Raw genomic sequence first — 19532 nt, forward strand, 5'->3', positions numbered from 1 at the left:
GGTCTCCGTTTGCGTGGAATATTTTTTTCCAGCCCTTCACTTTCAGTCTGTATGTGTCCCTTGCTTTGAGGTGGGTCTCTTGTAGACAGCATATATAGGGGTCTTGCTTTTGTATCCATTCAGTCAGTGTTTGTCTTTGGTTGGGGCATTCAACCCATTTACATTTAAGATAATTATTGATAAGAAGGGTCCCGTTGCCATTTGCTTTGTTGTTTTGGGTTCGCGATCATACAACCTTGCTGTGTTTCCTGTCTAGAGAAGATCCTTTAGTATTTGTTGAAGAGCTGGTTTGGTGGTGCTGAATTCTCTCAACTTTTGCTTGTCTGTAAAGCTCTTGAATCCTCCCTCATATCTGAATGAGATCCTTGCTGGGTACAATAATCTGGGTTGTAGGTTATTCTGTTTCATTACTTTAAGTATGTCCTGCCATTCCCTTCTGGTCTGAAGAGTTTCTATTGAAAGATCAGCTGTTATCCTTATGGGAATCCCTTTGTGTGTTCTTAGTTTTTTCTCCCTTGCTGCTTTTCATATTTGTTCTTTGTGTTTGATCTTTATTAATTTGATTAATATGTGTCTTGGGGTATTTCGCCTTGGGTTTATCCTGTTTGGAACTCTCTGGGATTTTTGGACATGTGTCACTATTTCCTTTCCCATTTTGGGGAAGTTTTCACCTATTATCCCCTCGAGTATTTTCTCATAGCCTTTCTGTTTGTCTTCTTCTTCTGGGACTCCTATATTTCGAATGTTGTGGCATTTCTCATTGCCCCAGAGGTCCCTGAGGATGTCCTCATTTTTTTTTTTAATTCTTTTTTCTTTTTTTCCTCTCTCTTTCATTTATTTCCACCATTTTATCTTCTACCTAACTTATCGTATCTTCTGTCTCCTTTATTTTACTGTTGGTTCCCTCCAGAGTGTTTTTGATCTCATTCATTGCATTATTCAGGAGAAGCCAATGGCACCCCACTCCAGTACTCTTGCCTGGAAAATCCCATGGATGGAGAAGCCTGGTAGGGTGCAGTCCCTGGAGTCATTACGAGTTGGACACGAGTGAACGACTTCACTTTTACTTTTCACTTTCACACATTGGATAAGAAAATAGCAACCCACTCCAGTGTTCTTGCCTTGAGAATCCCAGGGACAGGGGAGTGTGGTGGGCTGCCATCTATGGGGTCGCACAGGGTTGGACCCGATTGATTTGACATAGAAGCAGCAGCAGCATTGCATTATTCATTTTTAATTGACTCTTTTTTTATTTTTTCTAGGTTCCTGTTAAACATTTCTTGCGTCTTCTCAATCCTTGTCTCCATGCTATTTATCTTTAACTCTATTTTGTTCTCAAGATTTTGGATCATTTTTATTATCATTATTCTAAATTCTTTTCCAGGTAGGTTCCCCTTCTCCTCGTGTTTTGTTTGGCTTGGTGGGCATTTTTCATGTTCCTTTACCTGCTGGGTAGTTCTCTGCCTTTTCATCTTATTTAGAAAGCTGTGTTTGGGTTGCTTTTCTGTATTCTGGTAGTCTGTGATTCCTTTTTATTGTGGAGGTTTCTCCCAGTGGGTGGGGCTGGATCTTTGGCTTGTCCAAGTTTGCCAGTTAGGAAAGCTTGCGTTGGTGTTCTGGTGAGTGGACCTGGATTTCTTCTCTGTGGAGTGCAATGGAGTGTCCAGTAGTGAGTTTTGAGATGAGTCTATAGGTTTGGTGTGACTTTGGGCAGCCTGTATATTGCTGCTAAAGGCTATGTTCCTGCATTGCTGGAGAATTTGTGTGGTATGTCTTGCTCTGGAACTTATTGGCTCTTGGCTGGTGGTGGTTTCAGTGTAGGTATGGAGGCTTTTGGATGATCTCTTATTAATTAATGTTCCCTGTAGTCAAGAGTTCTCTGGTGTTCTAGGTTTTGGGCTTAAGCCTCTTGCCTCTGGATTTCAGTCTTATTCTTCCAGTAGCCTCAAGACTTCTCCATCCATACAGCACTGATAAAGAACTTCTAGGTTAACAGTGAAAGGGTACTCCACAGTGAGGGACACCCAGAGAGGTTCACAGAGTTACATGAAGAAAAGGAGAGGGAGGAAGGAGATAGAGGTGAGCAGGAGGAGAAAAGGGGGGATTCAAGAGAAGAGAGACAGATCTAGGCAGTTCCCTAAGTTTTCTTCACAGCCCAGAACACCCACAGAGATTCACAGAATTGGATTGAGAAGAGAAGGGGGGAGGGAGGAAATAGAGGTGATCTGGGGGAGAAAAAGGAGAGTTAAAAGGGGGAGAGAGTGATCAAACCTGTAATCACACTCCTGAGTAAAAATGCGTATTGAAGATTGGGTTCCTAAATGTCTAAAATTGGTTTCAAATACTGAAAAACAAAGATTAAAAATCTAGATTAGAGGTTAGACTATGAAAATACAATATAAAAAAACAAAAACAAAAAATTTAATAAATATATATGAAGTTCGCTTTAAAAATACTGTCCTTTTTATTTATTTATTTATTTATTTGTTTATTTGCCAGGTTATAGTGGGTTATAAGCATGAAAATTGAGAAGTAATAGAGGACTTTAAATAAAGAAGGAAAAAAATTTAATTAAAAAATAATAATAATAGTTAAAATATATCTAGGAATTTCTCTGGAGTTGTTACAGCAGTGTGTGTTAAGTTCAGTTTCATATAGCTCCTTGTTCCAGCTTCCACTTCTGAATATCTATAGGCCCCTTCCAGTGTAGTCAGTGTTAACTACAGGGAGTTTAATCCATTGCACCTGTCACTTCTGAGGCGGTTCCCTTTGTTCATTTGGCTTCTGTTTGCAGGTCTCTTCTGTGTCTAATTTCCACCCTGACACAAGTGGGCAGAGGTGGTCTGTTGTTTAGGTTCCCTAGTTCAGTCGTGCTGTGGGGAGGGAGGGGCACTGCAGACAAATATCACTGGCATGTGTGGGGAGTACTCGCAGTGTTCCGGCCACACTGGGTTTGCCTCTGCTCACGACATGTGTGCTTTCCCCGTCTACACTGCCCAGGCTCCAGTCTGCTCTTCAGGGAGCGGGCCCTGAGTTGCGTGCACTTCCCAGGCCTAAGCCACTCAGGTTCAGGTTCTTGGGTAATCCACAAAGACCCAGACTCCATTGGGCCTGCGTTTTGCGCCTTCCCTGTCAGAGCAGCTCAGACAACCAGGAGCTTGACGAGTGCACTCTGCCCGGGTGCAGTGCGCCTTATTCCCTCTGCGGTCCCAGCCTCACTTTTCAGGCATGCTGCTAAGGTGCGCCTTGTGTCTCTTCTGGGGAGTTGATTTCTGGCTGCGACCCTCCCAGCAGATGTCAACCATCCAGAATCTCAGGAAGTCTTTGGTTAGAGACTGGAATCTGTTTTTGGTTTGGTAGGGAATGCCATCTCTGGGGCCGAGTTTGCCCCTTTCCCCTCCCTCCTGCCTCCTGCCTCTGGTGGGGTATGGGCCGGCCTGCAGCCAGCTAGCTCTTCTCTGGTATTCGCTCAGTCTTTTGTTGTGGGAATGGGTGAGTAGTGCCCAAGTTTAGGGCTTTTCCCAGGTTAACTCTCTCTCTCTTGCTATCCCACAGTTTAAGTTGCTATCTCTTGTTAGCTCCCTCAGGTTGCCCTCAGGGCTTTCAGGCCCGGTCCTTACCCTAAGCAATGCTGCCGCCTGGTCCTCTCTGTTCAGCCCCCACTTTCCAGTGGCAGATGAGAGCGTCTGGGGTACTTTTCTGCTGGGTGTGGTTTTTAGGCATGTAATCTGTGGGTTTTATTTATTTTTCCTCCCTGTTAGATTGCTTTCCGAGATTCAAAAACTTACCCCAGACCCACCAGTGAGAGGGTTTCCTGGTGTTTGGAAACTTCCTTTATTAAGTCTCCCTTCCTGGGAGGGATCTCCATTCCCTACTCTATTGTTTCTCTTTTTATATTTTATATTTTGTCCTACCTCCTTGCGAAGACAACAGGCTGCTTTTCTGGCTGTCTGATGTCCTCTGCTAGTGATCAGAAGTTGTTTTGTGGAGATTGCTCAGCATTCAAGTGATCTTTCAATGAATTTGTGGGGGAGAAAGTGGTCTCCCCGTCCTATTCTTGTGCCATCTTAGATCCTCCCCCTGGAAAAGACTCTTGAGATTCCCTTGGACTGCAAGGAGATCAAACCAGTCCATCCTAAAGGAAATCAGTCCAGCATGTTCACTGGAAGGACTGATGCTGAAGTTGAAGCTCCAATTATTTGCCCACCTGTTGGGGAGAACTGACTCATTGGAAAAGACCCTGATGTAAGGAAAGATTGAAGGCAGGAGGAGAAGGGGAAGAAAGAGGATGAGATGGTTGGATGGCATCACCAACTCGATGGACATGAACTTGAGCAGCTCTGGGAGTTGGTGATAATAGGGAAGCCTGGCATGCTGCAGTCCATGGTGTTGCAAGGAGACTGATAGGACTGAAGGACTGAACTGAACTGAACAAATTGAGAACAAACACTAATAAATCTAATTGCAACAAGTTGGTGACGAGATGGCTATAAAAACATGTTACCTAAGTGGCTTTAAAATTCAGGCTTCTGACTAAATTCAGAGTGGAATATCTTCTAAAGAAAAACAAAAATACTGCCCATCAAAAACAAGGACAAAGAAAACCAAAAGGAAAAAGAGGAATGAAATCTGAAACTATATTCAACAACTTTAGTTCAGTTCAGTCACTCAGTCGTGTCCAAATCTTTGTGAGCCCATGAACCGCAGCTCACAGGGATTCCCTGTCCATCACCAACTAGTGGAGTCCACACAAACTCATGTCCATTGAGTCGGTAATACCATCCAACTATCTCATCTTCTATCATCCCCTTCTCCTTATGCCCTCAGTCTTTCCCAACATCAGGGTCTTTTCAAATGAGTCAGCTCGTTGCATGAGGTGGCCAGAGTATTGGAGTTTCAGCCTCAGCACCAGTCCTTCCAGTGAACATTCAGGACTGATTTCCCTTAGGATGGACTGGTTGGATCCCCTTGCAGTCCAAGGGACGCTCAAGAGTCTTCTCGAACACCATGGTTCAAAAGCATCAATTCTTTGGGTCTCAGCTTTCTTTATAGTCCAACTCTACATCCATACATGACCACTGGAAAAACCATAGCCTTGACTAGATGGACCTTTGGTGACAGTAATTTCTCTGCTTTTCAGTATGCTGACTTGGTTGTGCACAACTTTCCTTCCAAGGTGTAAGTGTCTTTTAATTTCATGGCTCCAATTACCATCTGCAGTCATATTGGAGCCCATAAAAATAAAGTCAACCACTGTCTCCACTGTTTCCCCATCTATTTGCCATGAAGTGATCGAATAGATGCCATGATGTTAGTTTTCTAAATTTTGAGCTTTAAGACAAGATTTTCACCTGCTTCTTTCACCTTCATCAAGAGGTTCTTTAGCTCTTCCTCTCTTTCTGTCATAAGGGTTGTGTCCTCTGCACATCTGAGGTTATTGATATTTCTCTTGGCAATCTGGAATCTAGCCTGTGCTTCATCCAGCCCAGCGTTTTCATGATGTACCCTTCATATAAGTTAAATAAGCAGGGTGACAATATACAGCCGTGATGTACTCCTTTCTTATTTGGAACCAGTCTGTTGTACCATGTCCAGTTCTAACTGTTGATTCCTGACCTGCATACAGGTTTCTCAAGAGGCAAGTCAGGTGGTCTGATATTCCCATCTCTTTCAGAATTTTCCACATTTTTATTGTGATCCACACAGTCAAAGGCTTTGGCACAGTCAGTAAAACAGAAGTATGTGTTTTTCTGGAATTCTCTTGCTTTTTTGATGATCCATTGGATGTTGGCATATGATCTCTGGTTCCTCTGCCTTTTCTAAAACCAGCTTGAACATCTGGAAGTTCATGGTTCACGTATTGCTAAAGCCTGGCTTGGAGAATTTTGAGCATTACTTTACTAGTGGGTGATATGAGTGCAATTGTGTGATAGTTTGAGCATTCTGTGGGATTGCCTTTCTTTGTGATTGGAATGAAACCTGACCTTTTCCAGTCCTGTGGCCACTGCAGACTTTTCTAAAATTGCTGTCATATTGAGTGCAGCACTATAACAGGATAATCGTGCAGGATTTGAAATAGCTCAAGTGGAATTCCACCACCTCCCCTAGCTTTGTTCGTAGTGATGCTTCCTAAGGCCCCTTTGACTTCACATTTCAGGATGTCTGGCTCCGGGTGAGTGATCACACCATCTTGATTACCTGGGTCATGAAGATCTTTTTGTACAGTTCTTCTGTGCATTCTTGCCACCTCTTCTTAATATCTTCTGCTTCTGTTAGGGCCATATCATTTCTGTCCTTTATTGAGCTCATCTTTGCATGAAATATTCCCTTGGTATCTCTAGTTTTCTTGAAGAGATCTCTAGTCTTTCCCATTCTATTGCTTTCCTCTATTGCTTTGCAGTGATCGCTAAGGAAGGCTTTCTTATCTCTCCTTGCTATTCTTTCCAACTCTGTATTCAAATGGGAATATCTTTCCTTTTCTCCTTTGCTTATTGCTTCCCTTCTTTCCACAGCTATCTGTAAGGCCTCCTCAGACAGCCATTTTGCTTTTTTGCATTTCTTTTTCTTGGGGATGATCTTGATTCTCATCTCCTGTACAATGTCATGAACCTCTGTCCATGGTTCATCAGGCAGACTGTCTATTATATCTAGTCCCTTAAACCTATTCCTCACTTCCACTGTATAGTCATAAGGGATTGGATTTGGGTCATACCTGAATGATCTATTGGTTTTTACCACTTTCTTCAATTTTAGTCTGAATTTGGCAATAAGGAGTTCGCGACTTGAGCCACAGTCAGCTCCCAGTCTTGTCTTTGCTGATTGTATAGAGCTTCTCCATCTTTGGCTGCAAAGAATATAATCAATCTGATTTTGGTGTAGACCATCTGTTGATGTCCATGTGTAGAGTCTTCTCTTGTGTTGCTGCAAGAGGGTGTTTGCTATGACCAGTACATTCTCTTGGCAGAACTGTATTAGCCTTTGCCATGCTTCCTTCTGTACTTCAAGGCCAAATGTGCGTGTTACTTCAGGTGTTTCTTGATGTCCTACTTTTGCATTCCAGTCCCCTATAAGGAAAATGACATCTTTTTGAGGTGTTAGTATTAGAAGGTCTCGTAGGTCTTCATAGAACTGTTCAACTTCAGCATCTTCAGCATTACTGGTCAGAGCATAGACTTGAATTACTGTCATATTGAGTGGTTTGCCTTGGAAACAAACAGAGATCATTCTATCATTGTTGAGATTGCATCCAAGTACTGCATTTTGGACTCTTTTGTTGACTATGATGGCTACTCCATTTCTTCTAAGAGATTCCTGCCCGCAGTAGTAGACATAGTGGTCACCTGAGTGAAATTCACCCATTCGAGTCCATCTTAGTTCGCTGATTCCTAGAATGTTGATGTACACTCCTGTCATCTCCTGTTTGACTGATTCCAATTTGCCTTGATTCATGGACCTAACAATCCAGGTTCCTATGCAATATTGCTCTCTACAGCATTGAATCTTCCCTCTATCACCAGTCCCATCCACAACTGGGTGTTGTCTTTGCTTTGGCTCCATCCACTAATTCTTTCTGGAGTTATGTCTCCACTGATCTCCAGTAGCATATTGGGCACCTACCAACCTGGGGAGTTCATCTTTCACTGTCCTTTCTTTTTCCCTTATCATACTGCTCTTGGGGTTCTCAAGGCAAGAATACTGAAGAGGTTTGCCATTCACTTCTCCAGTGGACCACATTCTGTTAGACCTCTCCACCATGACCCATCTGTCTTGGGTTGCCCCACACAACATGGCTTAGTTTCATTGAGTTAGACAAGGCTGTTGTCCATGTGACAGATTGGCTAGATGTCTGTGATTGTGGTTTCAATCTGTCAGCCCTCTGATGCCCTCTCTCGGTGCCTACTATCTTACTTGGGTTTCTCTTACCTTGGACGTGGGGTCTGTCCTCACGTCTGCTCCAGCAAAGTGCAGCCGCTGCTCCTTACCTTGGGAGTACGGTAGCTCTTCTCTGCTGCCGCCCCTGACCTCGGATGTGGGGAAGTTCCTCTCCAACGCGCTTCTGTACTGCCCTTGCATCTGCCACACTTCTGCACCACCATCGCAGCTGTGGCTCACAATAATTCAACAACTTATTCTTCCTGATATTGTTCTGTTATTGTGACAGATTCATATGTGTGTTAATCGCTAATATCAAGACAATAATTGAAATGAATGTTCTGATGTAAGCCTTTCAGTGGCTTGAAAAAGAGGTTCACATATAACATAAAGACGTTTAATTAAAACCACACTGTCTTAAATCTTGAACTGAAAGCGTAAGTTTGTACCAACTGAATATATTCCATTTGATTTTATTTTCTAAGGAGAATATATACTTCCTCCTGTGAACACTGTAAAACCTAGAAGCAAGACAACTTGATAACAGTTAGTGTTCTGAGGTCTAACCTGTAGCTTCTAAAGACATTTCCCATCAGATGATCTTCAAGTGATGGCTGATTTCAGGACTGGGTCAAGAAATGCACAAAATAATCTTGGGAATCTTGAATGATAGGAACCTGAGGGACTTCAAAGACCAGTGGGGCTGGACAGAAAGTTTAGGAATCGAAATGAAAAGGCCAACCATCTACAAGTTTGTTGGGCAGAATGATGTTTCTGCTTCTCAATCAACTGTTTATGTTTGCCATAGCTTTCCTGCCAGAAGCAAACTTCTTCTGATTTCATGGCTGCAGTCACCATCCACATTGGTTTTAGAGGATAAGATGAAGAAATCTGTCACTGCTTCCACCTTTTTCTATTTGTCTTGAAGGGTGGGGCTGGATACCATGACCAGAGTGTTCTAATATTAATTTTAAGCTGGTTGAATATGTTCAAATGTTAATAGGCAACATCTAATTTGTCACTGTGATAAACTGCTAGGGCACCAACTCAGCATTCTGAGCACTGAGAAAGGAAATAATCATAAATATGTATGCTATTTTTGTTTCTATTAAGCATATGTTATGTAACTAAAAACAGTTCCAGGAAAACAAGCTAGACTGTCCCTTCTGGGGGTGATGTGAAAGTGGTGGGGATCAGCTATAATACAGATGAAGCCTCACTCACTGACCTTCAGCTCACGTCCTGCTGTGGAGGTCTGGTTCCTAGTAGAACAAGGACTGGTACTGGTCCTGGCCCACTGTGCTTGTATTGTGGACTCCTGCTCTAAACTCAGTTGTGGGACATTCTATAAGACAACCACCCTACTTTCTCCCAGTTTCTGAACAAGGAAATGGCATTAAATTTGGAAGAGGAGCAGTTATTTTGTCTTAAATAGAACAACCAAGTGCAACAAATGAGTACATTCTTTCAATAAACTTTGACAAGACCACTGCTTTGTGAGAATCAGGGAAATTTGCATATGGACTGGATATAAGATGTTCACTTCATTGGGATCAAAAGAGCAATTTTTTCACATCCTATGATTTTATCCCAAATACTCATTATGCATATTCTGTGAAATGTTCATCTGGTCCCTAAAATACTTCAGTAAAAATGAATACGGAATAAAAGAATCAAATCAGGGTCTGTCTTGATTTAAAAACAGATCTGCATAGCTGCTATGGATTGAATTCTGTCCATCCTTGATTCCCAATGTGATGGACTTAGGAAATAGGGTCTTTGGGAGGTACGCAGGTTGACATTGGGTTTTGATGGTGGTCCCTCTTGATGGGATTAGCTTCTCCCTCTCTTTCTTTCTTATTCTTGCTCTTCCTCCTTCCCTTCCCCCTCCACATGTGTGAACATAGCAAGAGAAATGCCTGATGCAAGTCCAGAATGTCTTTATTGGGAGGTCCACCACCTTGATGTTGCATAGTCTCCAGTCTATGACAAGCTGTGGGACTAAGAGGTTAGTTTTGTAGTTATAGATGCCAAATGATGAAATATGTTGTTCATGACACTCTTCCTTCTTATACTTGTTATGTGTGAAATCGTTTAGGAGTAAGAAGTTTGCAGAAGGTGCATTTTGAAACTTTTGTCTTAATGATACACTGAGGAGACCAAGATAGCAATTTGACGCAGGTTCCCAATGAATGAGTGATTGGAGGACCACATGCTCCTTACTCCAACTCATCACTTATCATCTGAAAACTGTCTCCCACACCTGAGAAGTTACCGGCCATCTCCCCCGGCCCTGCCCACTGCCCCTCCCCACCATCTGCATCACCATTTCTCTGCTAAGCTGAGTCATCTAACTTGAGATGTTATTTCAAGACAGGATCTGGAAGCAGAAGGAACAGACATTTTAAGAAGGAATGAATTGGGCAGACACCTCCTTTGTTTTCCCTTCTTTAGTGCCATTTTCAGGAGAGGGATTGGGCGAGGGTAAGGAGTGAGCTACAAGTGGGAATCCATGTATATCTGCAAGTGAAGGGAGGAGGAAATCAGAAGCCAGTAACGAGGAGGTGGGCGGCATTCACAGGACCCAGGAGGAAAGGAAGAAGCACTTGGGAAAGAATTTCCCCTAACAGAGGGCCAGACCTACCTGAGTCTTCTGGTTAAACGTGGAGGTCACGTCATTCCTGCTGGAAATTTTACTCCAGATGTGGAGGGGATAGAGCTGTACTCACTGCCAAGGAGTCACAGGGAGATGGACAGCCACCCCCAGAGGCCCGTTGATTCCACTCTGAAGGTGAGTTTCCTCCCAAGCCAGAGAGCAAATGGCAGGTCATCCAAAAGATGACCTACTTGAAATAGTATTTAAAATACTACAAAATTTATGTACGAGCATTGGCATAGCTTGTTCCCAATGTTATTTAGGAGAGAGAATTCATCAGACTAATTTGGGTTTTAGCTGAAGAATATACAAGCTTCCCCATTGGTGACTTCTGACTTATAACGACCTGATCTCATCTCTCAGAACCCAAGTGATGGTAAGTTCCAATGGGCAAGGCCTCTAAGGTCCTCGGTGTCAGAGCAGCTGTGTGCCAAGTGGTCAACCAAACCCAGGCCTGAGCCCAGGATCCAGGAATATCATCAGACAGTTAAAACCCATTGCCTGTCAAAGGGAGCCTCAGCATCATCAGGAACATGCAACTCTGAGCCATTTGCCCACTGATTGGCACTGAGCTTCAGTCTGGAACAAGTGTTCTGGAGGAAGTCCAGTCTCCCTCATCCAGGAAGTGAAAAAACTGAACCCTTGTGTGTATGACTCAGCTTAAGTCTGCAGGCAAGTAAGTGAAGACTTGGGACCCAGGAACTCTGGTTCCCAGGCTAGGAGACTTCCAGGAAGGGCAAGATGAGAGATAGCTCAATTGCATCCACTGCTGGGGAGCTCTCAGATGTTTACCAGCACGAGAGTGGAAGTTTCTTTCTCGTCGAACCTCAAGCCTGTCTCCGATTAATTAGCAGAACTACCTCAATGTAGCAGCAGGAAAACAATATTCAGGGCTGTTTCTTTTGTGTTAAAGGCACAGTGGGAAAATCCCAGATGTTGGGACCGCAGGAGGTAGTCATGCAAGTGGTGACTGACTCATTCCCAACACAGAATCCAAAGAGTTCCCACTCCTCGTTCACCCAAGACAGACACTTGGCTGCCTGGCTAACATGGACCTGCATTCACATCGAGAAACATTCCCTTCCAGCCTGCTGGCAACTTAGAGAAGTGTCTTATGTTTCCTCAGGAACTCTCGGCTGAGCGAAGTTGTGGTCTGAGACTAGCCATGATGAAGGAGTTGTGTTCCCTTTCTGATGCTCCAAGACACCTTGGAGCATTAAAGCCCTTCAGTTGGTATAGAAAACGATGTATGTTTTTCAGGGATTATGCTTGATGAATCTGGTTGGAGCAAAAGGACAGAAACACAGGACAAGCTTGGACATTTCTGGGTCCTAGCTGATTGTGAGTTGTTTCCACCACCAGGCTTCAGAGGCAGGGGTTGATGTTATTCACAAGCCAACTTTGAAGAAGGAAAAGAGGAAAGAGTCTTGAGCAGAGACGAGTTGGTCAAAGGGTCATGGGAATCACGCAGGGCAAGAAGAAACAAGAGTGATAAATTTTTCTTTGCTCTATCAGTTCCTTGGAGTTTCTATGCCTGAGAACAAGTACATGGAGATAGTCATGGCATTGGTGGTGCCCCTGGCACCTGATGCTCCTGGTGATAACCAGTGTGTGTACACGTCCCTGAGTCCAGAGCTGATTCAGCCTTGTGATAGCGCCAGGTTCTTCCTTCTTGGGAAGGTTGATATGGCTCATTGCTGCTAACTCACAACTGGAGTATGCGATGAGGCCATGGTGATTGAGCTGCAGGCCATGTTCCAAGCATGGAAGGATGGTTGGCAGTGGAAGGGTAGCCATTTATTAAGCTTGGTTACCTTGGTTTTTAGCAGTGGCTACTTCCCACATCTAGAATGCTTTTCTCCCAGCTTTCTGCATGGCCGGGTCCTCTCAACATTTAGGATCATCTCAAATGAGTGTCTCTCAGGTTGCTTTCCCTGGTCACTGCACTCTCACAAGCACAGACTCTGATCCAAGAAGTGCGTAGACACTTCCCTCCATCAAAGCAATAATTACAGTTACCACAGTGGCAAGGTGGGAGAGGTATCAATTGAAAGTGTGAGATTAATATATGTATACAATTATATATCATAGATAGTGAACAAAGACCTAATAGATAGCACAGGAATTCTGCTCAGTAGTCTGTAATATCCTGTATGGGAAACAAATCAAAGAAAGAATGCATACATGTGTATGTATAAGGATATTAATTTCCCATACAACTAATATTAATAGAATACCTTAAATCCACTCATCTCCTCTATAAATTAGAAGCTGCATTTAGAAATAAAAGCTTACCTGTTGAGACCCATGGGTTTCTTTAGAGATGCAGGATTCCAGCTATGATGCTGGAGATGTCAGAGTGGGTGCAGTAATCTAGACACGATCTGAGGTTGCAGTGTCCTGAGCTTTGGTGTCTGTTGCTTCTAGTGTCACCTTTAATTTGTCTTCAGAGTATCTAATACAAGGGCTTGGAGATCCCAGCTCGGGGAAGTTGCAGGATGAGAGGGAGGTGCTAGTAGGAGAGTGAAATCCCAGCACCCTAGGCTTGGGTTGGGACACGTTTGAGGCACAACTTATGCCCCAAGTTCCATGTGAAAACAGACTGTAGCTTCCCTCGCCACGACTTGAATGACATCAGACCCAGTCTGGTTCCTGAGTCATCTAGTTGGAGATGTTGATTCAGGACAGGGTCTGGAAGAAGAAGGGATGGAGACATTTTCAGAAACAGTGAACTGGACAGCCCCTCCTTGGTTTTCCGTTCTTTAGTGTCAGCTTCAGGTGAGGGATAGGGCCTGGGTAGGGAGTGAGCCACAATTGGGACTGCATAGATATCGGCAAGAGAAGGGAGGAGGAATTCAGAAGCCAGGAAGCATGAGGTGGGCAGCTTGCACAGGACCCAGGAGGAAAGGAAGAAGGCCTTGGAGAAGAATAGTGCCTACCAGAGGGCCAGACCTACCTGAGTCTTCTGGGGAAACTTGGAGGTCACGTCCTTCCTGCTGGAACTTTAACTCCAGATGTGCAGGCGACAGAGCTGTCCTCATTGCCGATGAGTCACGGGGAGAGAGACAGCCTCGCCCAGAGGCCGTTTCATTTCACTCTAACTGTGGGTATCCTCCCAAGCCGGAGAGCAAATGGCAGGTCATCCAAAAGATGACCTACTTGAAATACTATTTAAAATGCTACGAAATTTGTCTAAGATTCCTTGCACATCTTGTTCCCAGTGCTTTTTAGCAGAGAGGATTCATCAGACTAACTCGGGTTTCTGTTGAAGAAGCTACAAGATTCCTCGTTGGTGACTTCTGTCTTATAACGACCTGATCTCATCTCTCAGAACCCAAGTGATGGTAAATTCCAATGGGCAAGGCCTCCAAGGTCCTCGGTGTCACAGAAGCTGTGTGCCAAGTGGTCTATCACTCCCAGTCCTGAGCCCAGGATCCAGGAACCTCACCAGACAGTTATAGCCCCTGGTCCAAGAGAGGTGGCCTCAGCAACCTCAGCAACACACCCGTCTGAGCCATTTCTTTGCTGATTGGCACTGAGCTTCAGTCTGGAACAAGTGTTCTGGAGGAAGTCCAGTCTCCCTCGTCCAAGAGATGGAAACTGAATCCTGGGGTGTATGACTCAGCTTCAGGCTGCAGGTAAGTAAGTGAAGACTTGGGACCCAGGAACTCTGGTTTCCAGGCTAGGAGACTTCCAGGAAGGGCAAGATGAGAGATAGCTCAATTGCATCCACTGCTGGGGAGCTCTCAGATGTTTGCCAGCACCAAAGAGCAAGGTTCTTTCCCGTCGCCTCTCCACCCTGGCTCCGATTTTATCAGCAGACCTACCTCCATGTGGCAGCAGGAAAACAATATTAAGGGCTGTTCCTTCTGTGTTCAAGGCACAGTGGGGAAACCCCAGATGTTGGGACCCCAGGAGGCAGTCATGCAGGTGGTGTCTGACTCACTCCCAACTCAGAATTCAAAGAGCTCCCGCTCCTCGTTCACCCAAGACAGACCCTTGGCTGCCTGGCTAACATGGACCTGCATTCACATCGAGAAACATTCCCTTCTCAGCCTGCTGGCAACTTAGAGAATTGTCTTTTGCTTCCTCAGGGAACGCCTCGCTGAGTGAATTTGGGGTCTGAGACTAGCCTTGATGAAGGGGATGTGTTCCCTTTCTGATGCTCCAAGACACCTTGGAGCATCAAAGGCCTTCAGTTGGTTAGAATCACATGTATGTTTTTGAGGGACTATGCTTGATGAATCTGGTTGGAGCAAAAAGACAGAAACACAGGACAAGCCTGGACATTTCTGGGTCCTAGCTGATTGTGAGTTGTTTCAGCCAGCAGGCTTCAGAGTCAGGGGCTGATGTTATTCACATGCCGCCTTTGAAGAAGGAATAGAGGAAAGAGTTTTTGGGCAGAGAGCAGTGTGGTCAAAGGGTCATGGGAATCACACAGGGCAAGATGAAACAAGAGAGACTACTTGTTTCTTTGCTCTATCAGTTCCTTGGAGTTTCTATGCCTGAGAACAAGTACATGGAGACAGTCATGGCATTGGTGGTGCCCCTGGCACCTGATGCTCCTGGTGATAAACAATGTGTCTACACGTCCCTGAGTCCAGAGCTGATTCAGCCTTGTGATAGCGCCAGGTTCTTCCTTCTTTGGAAGGTTGATATGGCTCATTGCTGCTAACTCACAACTGGAGTATGCGATGAGGCCATGGTGATTGAGCTGCAGGCCATGTTCCAAGCATGGAAGGATGGTTGGCAGTGGAAGGGTAGCCATTTATTAAGCTTGGTTACCTTGGTTCTTAGCAGTGGTTACTTCCCACATCTAGAATGTTTTTCTCCCAGCTTTCTGCATGGCCAGGCCCTTCTCAACATTTAGGATCATCTCAAATGAGTGTCTCTCAGGTTGCTTTCCCTGGTCACTGCACTCTCACAAGCACAGACTCTGATCCAAGAAGTGCGTAGACACTTCCCTCCATCAAAGCAATAATTACAGTTACCACAGTGGCAAGGTGGGAGAGGTATCAATTGAAAGTGTGAGATTAATATATGTATACTGTTATATTTCATAGATAGTGAACAAAGACCTAATAGATAGCACAGGAATTCTGCTCAGTAGTCTGTAATATCCTGTATGGGAAACGAATCAAAGAAAGAATGGATACATGTGTATGCATAAGGATATTAATTTTCCTTACAACTAATATTAATACAATACCTTAAATCCATTCATCTCTTCTATAAATTAGAAGCTGCATTTAGAAATAAAAGCTTACCTGTTGAGACCCATGGGTTTCTTTAGAGATGCAGGATTCCAGCTATGATGCTGGAGATGTCAGAGTGGGTGCAGAAATCTAGACACTATCTGAGGTTGCAGTGTCCTGAGCTTTGGTGTCTGTTGCTTCTAGTGTCACCTTTAATTTGTCTTCAGAGTATCTAATACAACGGCTTGGAGATCCCAGCTGGGTGAAGTTGCAGGATGAGAGGGAGGTGCTAGTAGAAGAGTGAAATCCCAGTACCCTAGGCTTGGGTTGGGACACGTTTGAGGCACAACTTATGCCCCAACTTCCATGTGCAAACAGACTGTAGCTTCCCTTGCCACGACTTGAATGACATCAGACCCAGACTGGTTCCTGAGTCATCTAGTTGGAGATATTGATTCAGGACAGGGTCTGGAAGCAGAAGGGATGGAGACATTTTCAGAAACAGTGAACTGGACAACCCCCTCCTTGGTTTTCCGTTCTTTAGTGTCAGCTTCAGGTGAGGGATAGGGCCTGGGTAGGGAGTGAGCCACAATTGGGACTGCATAGATATCTGCAAGAGAAGGGAGGAGGAATTCAGAAGCCAGGAAGCATGAGGTGGGCAGCTTGCACACGACCCAGGAGGAAAGGAAGAAGGCCTTGGAGAAGAATAGTGCCTACCAGAGGGCCAGACCTACCTGAGTCTTCTGGGTAAACTTGGAGGTCACGTCCTTCCTGCTGGAACTTTTACTCCAGATGTGCAGGCCACAGAGCTGTCCTCATTGCCGATGAGTCGTGGGGAGAGAGACAGCCTCGCCCAGAGGCCGTTTCATTCCACTCTTACTGTGGGTATCCTCCCAGGCCAAGGAGCAAATGGCAGGCCATCCAAAAGATGACCTACTTGAAATACTATTTAAAATGCTACGAAATTTGTCTAAGAGTCGTTGCATATCTTGTTGCCAGTGTTTTTTAGGAGAGAGGATTCATCAGACTAACTTGGGTTTCTGCTGAAGAATCTACAAGATTCCTCATTGGTGACTTCTGTCTTATAACGACCTGATCTCATCTCTCAGAACCCAAGTGATGGTAAGTTCCAATGGGCAAGGCCTCCAAGGTCCTCGGTGTCACAGCAGCTGTGTGCCAAGTCGTCTATCACTCCCAGTCCTGAGCCCAGGATCCAGGAAAATCGTGAGACAGTTACAGCCCCCGACCCACGGGAGGCTGCTTCAGGATCCTCAGCAAGACACAGCTCTGTGCCATTTGTCCGCTATTGGCACTGAGCTTCAGTCTGGAACAAGTGTTCTGGAGGAAGTCCAGTCTCCTTCATCTGAGAGGTGGGAAACTGAACCCTGGGATGAATGACTCAGTTTAACCTGCAGGTAAGTTAAGGAAGACTTGGGACGCCAGAACTCTAGTTCCCAGGCTAGGAGACTCCGAGGGAGGACAAGATGAGAGATAGCTCAATTGCATCCACTGCTGGGGAGCTCTCAGATGTTTGCCAGCACCAGAGTTCAAGTTTCTTTCCCGTCACCCCTCAAGCCTGGCTCCGATTTTATCAGCAGACCTACCTCCATGTAGCAGCAGGAAACCAATATTCAGGGCTGTTCCTTCTGTGTTCAAGGCACAGTGGGGAAACCCCAGATGTTCTGACCCCAGGAGGCAGTCATGCAGGCGGTGTCTGACTCACTCCCAACTCAGAATCCAAAGAGCTCCCGCTCCTCGTTCACCCAAGACAGACCCTTGGCTGCCTGGCTAACATGAACCTGCATTCACATCGAGAAACATTCCCTTCTCAGCCTGCGGGCAACTTAGAAATGTGTCTTATGTTTTCTCAGGTAACCGCTGGCTTAGCGAATTTGGGGTTTGAGACTAGCCTTGATGAATGGGATGTGTTCCCTCTCTGATGCTCCAAGAGACCTTGGAGCATCAAAGCCCTTCAGTTGGTTACAATCACATTTATGTTTTTCTAGGGACTTTGCTTTATGAATCTGGTTGGAGCAAAAGGACAGAAACACAGGACAAGCTTGGACATTTCTGGGTCCTAGCTGATTGTGAGTTGTTTCAGCCACCAGGCTTCAGAGTCAGGGGCTGATGTTATTCACATGCCGCCTTTGAAGAAGGAATAGAGGAAAGAGTTTTTGGGCAGAGAGCAGTGTGGTCAAAGGGTCATCTGAATCACTCAGGGAAAGATGAAACAAGAGTGATTAATTCTTTCTTTGCTCTATCAGTTCCTTGGAGTTTCTACGCCTGAGAAGAAGTACATGGAGATAGTCAAGGCATTGGTGGTGCCCCTGGCACCTGATGCTCCTGGTGATAACCAGTGTGTGTACACTTCCCTGAGTCCAGAGCTGATTCAACCTTGTGATAGCGCCAGGTTCTTCCTTCTTTGGAAGGTTGATATGGCTCATTGCTGCTAACTCACAACTGAAGTACGGGATGAGGCCATGGTGATTGAAGTGCAGGCCATGTTCCAAGCATGGAAGGATGGTTGGCAGTGGAAGGGTAGCCATTTATTAAGCTTGGTTACCTTGGTTCTTAGCAGTGGCTACTTCCCACATCTAGAATGTTTTTCTCCCAGCTTTTTGCATGGCCCGGCCATTCTCAACATTTAGCCTCATCTCAAATGAGTGTCTCTCAGGTTTGCTTTCCCTGGTCACTGCACTCTCACAAGCACAGACTCTGATCCAAGAAGTGCGTAGACACTTCCCTCCATCAAAAGAATAATTGCAGTTACCACAGTGACAAGGTGGGAGAGGGATCAATTGAAAGTGTGAGATTAATATATGTATACCATTATATTTCATAGATAATGAACAAAGCCGTAATACATAGCACAGGAATTCTGCTCAGTGTCGGAAATATCCTGTATGTGAAACAAATCTAAGAATGAATGGATACATATGTAGGTATAAGGGAATTAATTTTTCATACATCTAATATATAATACAATACTGTAAATACACTATACTCCTATATAAATTAAAAACTCATTTTAGAAAAAAAAATGATTACTGTAGACACCCATGTTGTTCTTTAGAGTCGCAGGATTCCAGATATGATGCTGGGGATAGCATAGTGGGTGCAGATTTCTAAATATGGTCTGAGGTTTAATTTTTGTGAGGTTTGATGTCTTTTGGTTCTAGTATCACCTTTTTTAATCTTTGGATTATCTATCACAAGGGCTTGGAGACCCCAGCTTCGTGTAGTTGAAGGATGAGAGGGAGGTGCTAGTAGGTGAGTGAAATCCCAGCCCTCTAGCCTTGGGTTGGGGCACATTTGAGGCACAACTTATGTCCCAAGTTCCATGTGAAGGCAGACTGTAGGTACCCTCTCCATGACTTGCGTGGAATCAGACCCACACTGCTTTTATCCTTTGTCATGATCTGCTTCCCTGAGACCACACTGGTTTCTCAGGGAGAATATTTTTTTTTTTTTTTTAATTTTTGCTGCCCTGGGTCTTCATTTCTGCTCAGATCTTCTTTATTTGCAGAAAGCAAGAATTACTATGTAATTGCAGCACACTGGTTTTCAGTCCTGTCCTTCTCTTGAAGAGATCACAGGCTCTAGGGCACTCAGACTCAGTAGTTGTGGCCCACCAGCTTAGTTGCCTTGGGACATTTGCAATCTTCCCCAACCAGGTCTCAAAGTCATATCTTAAGTACTGGATCAAAAGGAAAAACACTCTGGAAGGAATTTGAAATACATTACTTTTACATGAATCTTGTCACCATGGCCTATTTATGAGGGGACTGATAGAGGATTGTACCCTGCTT

This window comes from Cervus canadensis, chromosome 29, assembly GCF_019320065.1.
Source record: "Cervus canadensis isolate Bull #8, Minnesota chromosome 29, ASM1932006v1, whole genome shotgun sequence".
NCBI lineage: Eukaryota > Metazoa > Chordata > Mammalia > Artiodactyla > Cervidae > Cervus > Cervus canadensis.